Raw genomic sequence first — 12488 nt, forward strand, 5'->3', positions numbered from 1 at the left:
CCAGGAGGGAAAAGGATGGTATTGCTTGTTTTGATTTATATTACCTTAGAGGGGCGCCTGGATGGCTCAGTTGGTTAAACATCTGGCTTCAGCTCAGGTCATGATTTCACAGTTTGTGGGTTGAAGCGCTGCATCAACCTCTGTGCTGACAGCTCAGAGCCTGGAGCCTGCTTCGGATTCTGTGTCTCCCTCTCTCTCTCTGCCTCTCCCCTCTTCATGCTCTGTTTCTCTCTGTCTCGAGAAGAAATACTTTTTAAAAAATTTTTTAATTAAAAAAGAATTTCTAGCCCCCCCCCCCCCTGCTTTAATAAACTGGAACAGCCTGATTTTGCTCCAGTGAGCAAGGATATTCTTTTGGGTTGAGGTGCCCCTTCCTGTGGGAGCATTGAGGACTCCTTGCCCCCAAACAGACTGCAGCCCCATGGTCATCCTCTCTGATTAATGGCAGTCTACCTCGGGAGTGAGCTCAGGCTCCCCAGAGCTTCCGCAGTACAGTAGTATACAGGCCTGAGGACTTCGAAGCAAGTCTAGTTGTTGGAAAGCCCCAGAGAAAACTGAGAAGGGCTCTTGTCACTCGGAGTGAAGCTATCCCCTCTAAATATGTTTACAGACTGCCGCCTACTTGGCAAAAGAGACAGAAGATGTTTAGCCTTTAAAGAGTCTGTGACCCAGGAGTCCAGGAGGAAGAAAAAGTATCCTGGACATTGTGGGGGATTTGGCAAGAGCAGGACTGATGTGCCTGTCATTTGTCTTTGGGTTTGGGGCAGAGCTGGTTTGAGGTGTATAAGCAGGTCCTTGTAAGGAGAAGCTCAGTTATTTGGAAGACCTCAGCACTGGGGCGCCTGGGTGACTCAGTTGGTTGAGTGTCTGGCTTCAGCTCAGGTCATGATCTCACGGTTTGTGGGTTCAAGCCCCACATCAGGCTCTCTGCTGACAGCTCAGAGCCTGGAGCCTGTCTTCAGATTCTGTGTCTCCCTCTCTCTCTGACCCTCCCCTCCTCACGCTGTCTCTCTCTCTCTCAAAAATAAATAAAACCTTAAAAAAAAAAAAGACCTTAGCACTGGCTAGCCCAGAATTCTGTGGGGCTTCTGGAACCCCATTTCTGGCATCTGCCAACCCTAGAGAGCAAGAATCCTACTTTTTGCAGTGGGAGTGGAGCTCCTGTGTTACTGTGTTTGGAGTGAGCTCCTCAGGGTGCCGTCTCTTCTGACTGTTCTTCCCAACGTGGTCCCTCCTGAAGGAACAGGAAGGAAAGCAGCCATAAAGAGGGAGATTACCACCACCTTCCAGGTCCTTTGCTAAGTACTCCGCGGTACAGATTGACTGTTTCTCAGACTCCACGGAAGGAGGGGCTGTCTCTGTCTTACGGAGGAGCACCCCCAGGCTCAGAGGGGTTAAGCAACCTGTCTACTGCTTCACAGCCAGTAGGAGCAGAGCCATATTTCCAGCCTACACTTGTGTGACTCTAGAGCCCATGCCATGCCATTCATCCTGGCCCGGCTCTGGCCCCAGGGAGTCCAACCCACGTGGAATCTTGGATTCACAGAGTTGTAGAGCTGGAAGGGTCTTTGGCAATGCTGAAGCAGTCCCTTCTTTGCCTGAAGAATGGAAACTACCGCTTTATGAAAGCAGGTTCGCCCCCCCCCCCCCCCCCCGTGCCCTGTGGCTATTGGATAAGGAGACTATCAGCTGTATCACTTAGCAGGTAAGGGCCTAGGCTTAGCTCATACCTGGCTTCAAAACACAGTTCTGTCACTTGCTAGTTGAGTGACCTTGAACCAAGCCTCATTTCCTCCCCTGCAAAATGGACACAATGCTGCCCACTCCTAAGGTGGTAACGGGGACGAGACACGAGGTGTTACTGTCTGTAGCAGGTTCAGCCTAGTGCCTAGTTCGAAGTCAGGACCCAGGGGCAGCTCTGATGAGGCCCAGATAAGCTCTTTGCTGGCGGGTCTGTGAGTGTTCCGGAAGAGACATCAGGAGCCAAGTTCCAGGTCTCCAGTTCCAATACTTCGGTGTCCCCCAGCCCCTGTGGACGCCAGCTGGCGAGGAGGAAATTCCTCACAAGCATGTTTGCAAGCTACCTGGGAGAGCGTCAGTGTGCTGGAGTGGCGGTTTTGCCCCTCCCCCCGACTGTCCTGCTACAGCCTGCGGTGGCCCACACTGGTACATTCAGGGCACTTCCGCACATGGCCCGTGCCATACCTCCTCAAGTGTGCCCTCTCTGAGGCCCGGCCTCCCTTGGGCCTGATCATATTCTCAACAATTCTAATGGATTAAAAAACTTTTTAGATTTAAAAGAAAGTATTGTTATAGTATTATGTGGCAAAACAGTTAAGCAGCATGGAAGAACATAAAATAAAACTCTCCTGCCTGGAAGTATCCACCGTTAAGTTTCTCCTAGAAATTTCCTGTGCATATTAAGAACTTGTGTATGATTTTTTTCTTTTTTTTTTTTTTTTTTACCAGATGGGATCCTATTACACGAATAGTACAAATAGTACTGATTTGCTTTTTTTTTTTTAATAATGTAATATATCGTAGACATCTTTATCAGCAGGTGCGGACCTAGTCACATAGGCTGCATTATAGTCCGTCGGATGGAACGTGATATAGTGAACGTTTAGGGTGTTTCCTGTCCGGGTGTGTGTGTGTGTGTGTGTGTGTGTGTGTGTGTTCTGATTTTTGTGGTTTTATCTTTTGTGGGTTTTTGCTGCGACGCATGGTTGTACAGGGACCCTCGTTGAGCACATTTGTCTTTGTGAACTTGGCGTGGATATTTCTGAAGGATAAATCCCCTGAACTGAAAAGGCTGGGCCCGGGGCATATATTTTCCTTTGTTTTGCTGGCTCTGGTTTACAGCTGTTTGCTGCGCACCTGCCGAGCCCGTGCAGGGGATTCTGAAGTAGACAAGGGCCAGGCCTCGCTCCTAGGAACTCACCCTCTCCAGATTCACAGGCAAGCAGACATCTGGCGAACGTGCCCTCGCCGTTGCATGTGCCGTCTGTTGGTGGTGGCTCGTGGGTCTCAGGATTGGCCCTGGCTGGCCTCTCGGTGGCCCAGCACAGGTGAGAGCCTCGAGTGGGCCCGCCCTCTGAATGGCTCACCGAGGGGCACTCTGCCCCATTTCTGAACTGTTTTGTTCATCGTTAAAGTTGTGAAATGTAATTAAATTTAATTTTTTTCAAGTTTTTAATATTTTGAGAGAGAAACAGCGTGAGCAGGGGTGGGGCAGTGAGAGATGGAGAGAGGGAAATCCCAAGCAGACTCGCACTTCACTAACAGTGCCCCAGCGGTGGGCTTGAGCTCACAAACCGTGAGATCATGACCTGAGCCAAAATCCAGAGTCGGACGGACGCTTAACTGAGCCACCCAGGTGCCCCTGAATTTAATTGCTGATAGAGGCAATTGGCTGACCCCAGTCCAAATCGCCTTTCTTATAGGATGATGGTAGTGATTTTTGCTGTTTAAAACAGTATGAAGAGAGAGAATCACGTGTACCTGGGCTTGGCCCGGGCTTTCCCGTCTGTCGCTCTAGAAATCTGGGGTGGAAGGAAGGAAACTTAACATTTGTCTAGTGCCTCCCACACACTGGCTCCCGGCAGTCCTCAGGGAACCCTGTGCAGGGGCCGTGCCGTCCCCCTCCGGTAGGTGAGGCGACTGTGGAGCACAGAGGCACATATTCAGGTTGCGCAGCGGACACAGAGGTGGCTCTCAGACTCCACCTGCCTTCCCACGGTCACTCGCTGTTTTCTCCCTGCATGATTGGGGCCATTGTGGGTGGCAAGAACCTGAACTCCACGTGGGACCCTGTGGCAAACCTTGTTCCCTGGCTGAGTCATGACAGAAGGCAAGAACTGATGGTTTGAGCTGAGGATGAGTCCCCTCAGGAGCAGGGCAGGCTGGCCTGAAAGGGGAGGGCTGTCAGGGCAAGGCACAAGGCCCCCCACAGAGCCCAGGGGCCACCAGGAATGTCTCCCAAGCTGGTGTGCTTGGCCGCTTCCCCAGGCTCCTTCTCTGGGTGGGAGATACCAGAGCAGCACAGGCTGAGAAAGAGCTATTAAGTGTGTCCCTTCCTCCTCTGACACCCACACACAGTGACGGATTATTTATTGTCACATCAGCTGCTTCCGGAGGCCCTTGGGAGGGGTGTGCTGGCAGCAAGGCTGGTGCTGCTGCCCTGGATTCTGCTCTGGTGGAACTCAGAGTCACCGTTGGTGACACCTGTGCCCCTTCTGCAGGGACAGGTCTCTCTTCCATTTATTTGTCTCTTCCCCATAGAGGCCTGTGGGTCCACCTGTGTGTGCACAGCCCTGGGGCCTTGCCTCCCAGAATCACTCTGGAACCCATCCTCCTGTCCAGGGGCTTTTGCCCCCAGTCTTTCCCTACCCAGCCATCATGGAGGCCACAGAGAAGCCCTGTGGGGACTTCCTCTGGGCAGCGGGGTGAAGAGGGACATCACCAATTATGTAATCTCCTGGTGTGTGAATCTGGCCTCCTAAAGGACACCAGAGCTAGACCTCTGAACTGCAGACACTGGGCTCTCTGTGAGCAGTGGGGTCTTCGGGCCCCAGCTGGCCCCCAGGACTGCTCCGCTGGTCACACTGCAGTCCTGCTGGGGAAAGGCGGCGACAGAGGATGGGTTTGGCGTGGATGTGCTGAGGGGGAGCAGGCTGGGCACGGGGCCCTCTTTCTGCCTGCCCCTCCCACTTCCCACTGGGCTGAGTCACTTCCTCTCTGGCTGCTGCAGGTACTCTCCCACATGCCCAGAGCAGCACGGGCTTCAGGGGGCGGGGTTCACCCTGGGCAAGAGAGCCAGCTCTGGTGAGAAGCCGCCAATTCCTCAGTACCACCCCCCACCCCCACCCCGAGGCAGGAAGGCAACATTTAGGGAAAGATGTGATGTTATGTATTCTTGACAAATTGGAGCTGCACATATCCTGCGTTTTAAAAATGAGCAAAATCATCACACTGTTTTGGAACAGTGAAGATGACAGCGCATGCATGAATCTTTGTCATCAGGGAGTCCTGGCTGAAGCCAAGGGATTACTAATCTGCCTCCCCATCCCCCAGCTCCATCCTGAGCTCAGAAGCAAATGGCTTCCAGTGGGTTCCTGGAGAGGTTCCTTATAGCCTTCAGGCTCCCAGGGAGAGGGTTCATGCCTACTTCGGAGGTGGCTGTCATTAACACTCAAAGGAAAAGCTGATAAATAGAGCCCCCTGTGCTTTAGCTAGCAGGAGTAGAAGAGAACAGGTCTCAGACTCCTCTGGGCCTGGTAAGCTGGCCAGGGTCTCTAGGCTTTGGCTGGTGAGCAATAAAAGGGGGAAATCTTTACTTCATCAAGTGTGAGAAGGAAAGAAAATCTAGGAAGGCACTAGAACAGTTCCTGGCAAGCAGTAGGTGCCTGTCAAGGGATAGGTTAAAAAGGAATGCACCTGGAGAGACTTGTCACCAGGGAGGTTACCTCCGCTTCGAGTGGGGGACCCTCACCTTCCCCAGCAAAGACCTTGTGATACCGCCGGCCACGGCATTGCATCTGACCATTTGTGATTCCTCTTTTACAGATGAGGAAACTGAAGCCCAGAGAGGGTAGACAGCTCTCCCAGAGGGCAAGTGACCAGTTCAGGGGAACAAAGCAAGCTGGACTTTGAACCCAGACCTATCTGACCTCAAAATCCATCTTACTCTCCCAGCTGGCATTTGGGTCCCTGGTCTGTGGTTCGAAACACTTGGGGTTCCATGGGCTGTGAATTCGTCTGGTACCGAGTTGACTTTGTGGGTGGAGAGCGGATCTGTCGGGAAGCTGGGAGCACCAGTAGCAGCACCTACATGAGTATTGGGGTGCAGTGGGGGTGGCTTCCAGAATGCTTGGGTCACAGAGGGCTGGCGGACACTGCCCTGTTGGCTGTTGGGAGGATATCTCAGAAACCCCACCTCGACTCGGCCCCTCTCTCCAGAGAGACCTGCTCAGGGGCCGGAAGCACCTCCTTACCCAGGGATGAGCACGGCCCCTCTCCCGGCTCCCCGGCAGCTTTCTGACTGGGAGCCCCGATTCCAAGAGAATGACTGCTTATGAGGAAATCCAGAGGGAACCCCCCTCTCTGTGGGTGGCATTCCTAGGACCACAGCCACCACCAGGCAGGGAAGGAACAGCGGAGGAAGCAGTGTGGTCAGGTAGGAAGAGTACAGGATTCAGAGTTGGAAGACCCAGGCTCACTTCCCACCTCTTTCAACCAACAGCCAGAGAACTTGAGGCGGGGCTCAGTGCCTCTGAGTCTCAGTTTCTTTTTCGAGAAAATGCCGTGTTTGAGGAGAGGTGGGAGGGATCAGTTACAATCATGTATTGGAAAGTGTTCTGTAAGCTATAGAGCTCTGTGCAAAAGTTAGTTGCCACAAGAGTTCGTGTGAGGGTATGGGCCTCCCACGTGGGCCCTGAGTCTGAAATTCGCCGTCCAGGAATGAGCCTGGAGAATTTTCGAGGGAATTGGCAGACGTCTAGGGTGGAGGGGTCTGGTCTGTAAAGCAGATCCACAGGTCTTAGTTGGGTCACGTGTTCAGACTTCACACTGCTCACCCCCAGCCTTGGTGTTTCTTTCCAGGTGTAGTCCGATAAGCGGCAGAGTTGAGCCAGAAGTTCCCTTTTCTAGGGGTAGAGAGAGTGCTGGGAATTTTTCTGACCACCAGAAAGACCTTCAAACCATGAGCCTAGAGTGACCCATAGAACCCGCCCCTGCTGTGCAGGGCAGGCCAAACATCACTGACACGACCCACATCTTGCTGCAGGAAAGCAGATCTTTCCACTGGATTCTCTCAAATGGGGCTAGTCTGTCCCTTTGCCAGTGAGGGCTCGGGCCCAAGCCTCAGGCGTGCTGTGAACGAGTCACCCCTCTGTGGGGTCTGCTCTCTGGCCGCAAACACTGTCTAAGCCCAAGGCCCCATGATCAGCCCACCCAGAACCCTCCCTGCCCCAGGCATCTGCACATTTCTGACGTGGGGCTCCGCCTGGACAAATGGTTCCCAGCACCCTTGCCACCCAGTTACCTGCAGCTGTGACCCCCTGTCTCCCTGACCCTGGGTTCTGTCTCCTGCCATGAGCTGATGAACCATCCATCCGTACACCCAGCATCCAGTTGGGTCATCCCCATCCCCACCCCAGATACACCATGGTTCCAGGACAGTGGCTGGGGACAGAGGTCTGCTCAGGTGCTCTGGGAGCTGCAAGAGGAAAGGACTCACAGTGAGGACTGAGGGAGAAGGATGAGCCAAGCAGGGAGAAGAGGGCAGGGGTAGGGTGTTCGGGGAATTGTGAGTCAGTTGGTGTGGTTGAATCTCGGGGGCCTGCTGAGGCAGTGCGGCCAGAGAGGTCTTCTGGGTCTGAGGAGTTAGGATTTCTTCCTGAAGACCAGAAGGGCGTCGGAGGAGCCCCACCACAGAGACAGACAGAAAACCTGCAGGCCCGGGTCCCAGAACAGAGAATGTGCAAGGTGCTGGAATCTGTTAGTCCGAGCCCCCGTTACACAGGCAGCTGAAGTGGGGTCTTCTCCCAGAGTCTTTCCTGCAAACTTCCTGATCGGCCACAGCCACGGAGAGTGGTTTCCCACGTGGTGCACCTGGTGCAGGAACCCTGTGACAGAAGTGTGCTGCAGAAAGACACCACCAGGGGGCAGACCTGGAGATTGCACAGAGGCCTCCTTTTTTCCCCTTAGTCAGGTGTTTGCGGGGTGGAAGGAGGTCGTTCAGGACTGAACTCCAGGTTCATGCCAGCCTAGCTCTGCCTGACAAGGGGGAGATCCCATATCCTGCCACTGTGGGCCATGGGCCCACAAGGAGTCCCTTTGAATCTGTGAATCTGGACAACAGATTCCTCCAGGGTCTTGGGAACTACTCCCTCCAGTGGGTTGCACTTTCTCCCATCTCTGACCTCAGAGTACGTTGCAGGCATAGTGACCCTTCAGCAGCTGTCACCTAAGAGCAAGGGCATCCTCCCATGTAAGCACAGAGCAATTTTCAAATTCAGGAGAATCGACATTGATGCAGTCCGTATTTAGATGCTGTCAGTTGCCCTGTCACATTCTTTAGACCTTTCCACCCTGGATCACACACTGCATTCCCTTGTCTTGTCTTTAGTTTCCATCCATCCTTCACCTGCCAGTCACTGATGTGTTTGAAGCCCACAGGCCCATTTTGCCGAATGCCCCTCAGTTTGGGTTTGTCTCATGATCACATTCAGGTTATACATTTGGGGCAAAATGGTAATAATATAAGTTGCAATTGTGTCAGGAGTTATGTGATATCAGTTCTGTTATTGGTGATATTAACTTTGGCCATTTGGTTAAGGTTGCAGATCTGTTGTTGTTGTTGTTGTTTTTTAATAAATTGAGATGTATTTACACACAGTGAGTCTCACAGATCTTTTAATGATAGAATTTGGTCATTTTGACAAATGCACATCTTGGACTAGGGGCACCAGGTCTCAATTCCAGACTCCTCCCCACCCTCAACTGGATCGTGACACAGGGTCCAAGTGGGGTGGCCTCATCATCCTGGACAGTCCCTTACTGTGCCCCGGGTTGATAATTGCCAGCTGGTGTTCCAGCCTCTGCTTCCCCCTAGACCCGTGAACAGGAACAAGACAAGAGCGCGAGATGCTGTGTGCTTCTGCCCTCCTGTTGCCGGGCACCCCGCCCCTCTTCCGCAGCTCGGCTGGCCCCTGGGCCGCCTCCCCTCCCCACGCTGAGGTGAGCATGTCATTCAGGCTGGCCGTCCGACTCCCCTGGCCTGCAGTGGTAGGCCAACAGCCCAATGGCAGGTTCAACTTCACTCAGGGTACCTTCTTCTGCCTTCTTCCTCCACCACACATACCCATTCAGTGCCCACTTTGGGCAGGAGAGACACAAACCTACTATGTTGAAGCTAATAATAACACAAGTCACCAGATGCTTACAGTATGCTGGTAGGTACTTTTGCATGAGTTATCTTTCTTAATCCTTAGACCAACCTCCTAAGGTAGATGTTGTGCTCTGTATTTTGTAGATGCTGAATAAGTAACTTGTCCAAGATCTTATCACTGTTAAGTGATGGTGCTGGGGTTTAAACCAGGTTTGACTTACTACAAAACGTTTGTGCTGACTCTGAGGTCCCCAGCCAGTGTGGGGATCAAGACGGTGTTCCCTTCAGATAGAGGGTGACTAAACCAGGCATAGGACAGCTGGGGTCCCCTGTTCTTTCACCCCCAAGTGTTGTACAAATGGTTCTGTGTTGTGCAGTGAAGAAGACTGATACACGCTGCTCTAATCGTGTTATTGTGCCGCCTTCATGTCGTGTCAACCGAGGCTCTCTTCTCCCTCCCTTCTGGGGTCTGATGTGGGTCTAGACACACAGACCCTTGACACATGTGTAGCAAATAGGATTGAGGCCGGGGGTGGGTGGGAGCACTGCACTTACTTCTAGGTGCCAGGTGGGCTGACCGGAAGTGCGGGGTCCCTGCCTCCAGTAGACACAGCCAGAGGTAAGGTCTAGAAGACACAAGTCTGCACAACTCAGAGAATTTTGATTTGTTTGTTTGGTTTGTTTTGACAGAGCCAGGAAACATGGGATTGGGTGTAGGGGCTGCTGACAGGGACAGCTTGAATCTTGACACCATCGGCTCTGCCTGACCCTGCAGTGTAGACACAGTCCTCTGGCTCCTAGCAGGCACTGGAAGCTGCTAGCAAACTGTGGCTAGCAGCTGCCATTGTTGTCACACGCACACGCACGCAGCCAGCAGAGTGCCAGGCCAGGGTCTGTGCCTGCTCCTTGCGGGGACTGCCCTTGCACTCTGCCTTCACTGGTTGGGTGCACACAGTCACCCATCTCTCCAGGAACCCAGAAGTCGCAGCAAGAAGCCCAGGTGGAATGCAGAACTTTTCTGCACAGTGGGCAGGCTCCATCGCTGCCTCTCATGACCGTGGGGGGATGGGAGGCTCCCCCGGCTCTGTGCATGGGTGAGTGTCCGCTACGTGGGGTGTCTGCATCGCTGCGTGGAGGGGATGTTTCTGGGTGTGAGTGATAGGGGGCCCCCCGCCCTTAGTTGGGCCAGGCTTCAGCTATTCGTAATAGATGGAACTGAGGAGACCGAGCTGGGGAGGCCTCAGCACCATCTCTCTTTGCAACCCACCTCCTTTTGGGGTTGAGAGTAGGTATATCCACCATGCTGGACGGTGCCCTGCCTGCCCCTGCCCTGCCCAGCTGTCCTGTGTACTGTCACACTGCACCCCTGGATTTGGCATCATGGGCCTCAGAATCTTGCGTGTTGCTAATGGGTTTCGTCGCCTTTCGGGAGAGCTAGACTAACATCCCCCAATATATTTAGGGTGAAATGACCTCAACCCCAAATTGACAGGGTAGGGCAGGCATCCCCCTCCCTTGGGCAGGCCATGGTGGCTGTCACAGAGCTTTGGCCCTCCAGTGCTGGGCTAAGCAAGTGAACCCCCAGCCCTCTCAGGACTGAGGCCCACAGCTTGCAGACGGGGGGGTGCCAGCCTGGTTCTCTTTCAGTGCCTACCTCTTAGCCTCCTCCTCTCACCCCCACGTTGCCTCACTGAGCTTCCCAGTGAGTGCAGGTTCTAAGGGAACCAGTGCTAACTTAGGAGGTAGCGCCTGGAATAGTTGACAAATTGAAAGCTCCAGAGATTTCTAAGCCAGGACTGCTGAGTTACTGGGGAGCTGAGCAGGGGCCCAGGAAATACCAGGCAAACGGCTGCCCCTTAGCCAGACTGGTCCAGGGCTCTTCAGCCCAGCCTAAGGACTAGTGTTAGTGGAGGGGCCTGGCCCCAAATCCTTCTAGACCAGGGTAGCCAGACCTTTCACTTTGCAGATCTCACCGGGAAGTCAAGATCCCTCAGAGCAGCCTTCCCTGTGGGAGTATTTGTGGACCCTTTGCAGGTGTGTCTGTGGAAGAGAACCCATCAGGACGATTGGGGGTGAGGCACATCCTCCCTGTATACCCGTGGGGGTGTGGGGGACAGGAGGGTCTGTCCCCCGGGGGTTTGTCTTTGCTCACCCCTCCAGGGAGCCTGTTAGCGGCTCCCCGTTTCCCAGGCCCGCCTCTTCACACTGCTTCCTTTGCTCCCCCAGCCCTGGGTGGCAGGCATGGATGTTCGGGAAGGGAAACAGCCCTGCCGCCACTTCCCCTGCCAGCATCTTTTCCCTCTCCCTGCCCGTCTGCTTCCATCCTTCTGTCAACCTAGATTTTGGAGCGGTTCCCAAGCCATTTGCTGGAGCTGAATCCTGAGTGGGGTAGGTGGGGTCAGGCTGAGCCCACTCATTGTCTGTGCTGCAGCTGCTCTCGGCAAACTGTTGTCTAGACCGTGCCTGTGCGGGGGTGTCCAGGCAGTGTCTACACAGAAGCGATGGAGGCTCCGAGGTGCTCTTCAGGGAGCCAGGAGGGGACAAGGGGCTTAATGTTCCAGGGAGGATGGCGAAGATGGCCCGAATGGGAGCGAGACCAGCTTATCTCCCAGGGCAGGGGTGCAGGGCTGCTGACCTGGCAAGTACCACCCCCAACTGGAGGGAAGACGTCCTGCCATTCCTAGAGTATCAGCTGGGCCAGGCACTGGGGGCACAGTGGTTTATATACACCCACACTTTTTATTTTCTTTGCAGAACATTAGTCTCGTGGTGGGGAGAAGACATTAAGCCTATAGACATACAAATAAATACATAATCACAAACTATGGAAAATGCTGTGAACAAAAATTCCACAACAGAATGCTGAGACCCAGTGGTGGTGGAATATCAGGGAAGGCTTCTCTGAGGAGGTGATATTTAAACTGAGAAGGATGAGCCTTTTGAGAAAGGACACAGCCATGAGTTGGACTTGCAGTTGCTCAGGAATCCAGATAATTTGATATGGGGATTGAAGAGGAGCCTCACCTAACTTTGGCAGTTGACACTTGGTGCTTTGGGGTACTTTACTTGGCAGGGGGAGTTGCAAAAGTGGGTAACAAATGCTGTTTTGGGGAGGTAAGTCCGGAGGTTTAGAAGCTGGAGCACATATGACCCCTTTTTAAAACTACCCTTTAGAGAAAATTAAGGAGGAACAGTAGGGTTTTTAACTTTGAGAGAGAGCAAGTGTGTGGGAGGGACAGAGGGAGAGAGAATCCCAAACAGGCTCCACCCTATCTGCACAGAGCTTCAACTGAGATCATGACCTGAGCCAAAATCAAGAGTCTGACTGAGCCACCCAGGCACCTGGATCCATGTGTTTCTGATGTATTTATGGATTACAATGAAGATGACGAATCTGCAAAAAAACAAAAAAACAAAAAACTGAGAAAAACTGCATAGAAGTAAGCCTGGCAAAGGGTGAGAACACTGTTCCAGACACATTACTGTCCAGATTTTCATGAAGCAGTTTCATTCTTCTTGTATGAGTGATTTTGAATCTACATCCAGCACAAGCCTCTTTGGCAGAAGTCATGGCCAAGCCTAACTGTGGCTTCGGCTC

At 53.1% G+C, this 12488-nt stretch overlaps 1 protein-coding gene across 5 annotated transcripts in view; it reads left to right on the plus strand.

The window, feature by feature from the left end:
• STK40 (serine/threonine kinase 40) overlaps positions 1-12488 on the plus strand; it is a 37788-nt gene that overhangs the window by 5126 nt on the left and 20174 nt on the right. The window contains exon 1 of one of the 5 annotated variants that reach the window (XM_029946768.1): positions 10881-10924. The exons of 2 other annotated variants lie outside the window; for them this stretch is intronic. The gene's annotated coding sequence lies outside the window, so the exon portion shown is untranslated. Of the gene's footprint in view, positions 1-10880; positions 10963-12488 lie in introns of those variants that run through there. 2 more of the 5 variants (XM_029946765.1, XM_029946763.1) reach the window with 2 other exon arrangements.

Source organism: Suricata suricatta, chromosome 8, assembly GCF_006229205.1.
Source record: "Suricata suricatta isolate VVHF042 chromosome 8, meerkat_22Aug2017_6uvM2_HiC, whole genome shotgun sequence".
NCBI classification, from domain to species: domain Eukaryota; kingdom Metazoa; phylum Chordata; class Mammalia; order Carnivora; family Herpestidae; genus Suricata; species Suricata suricatta.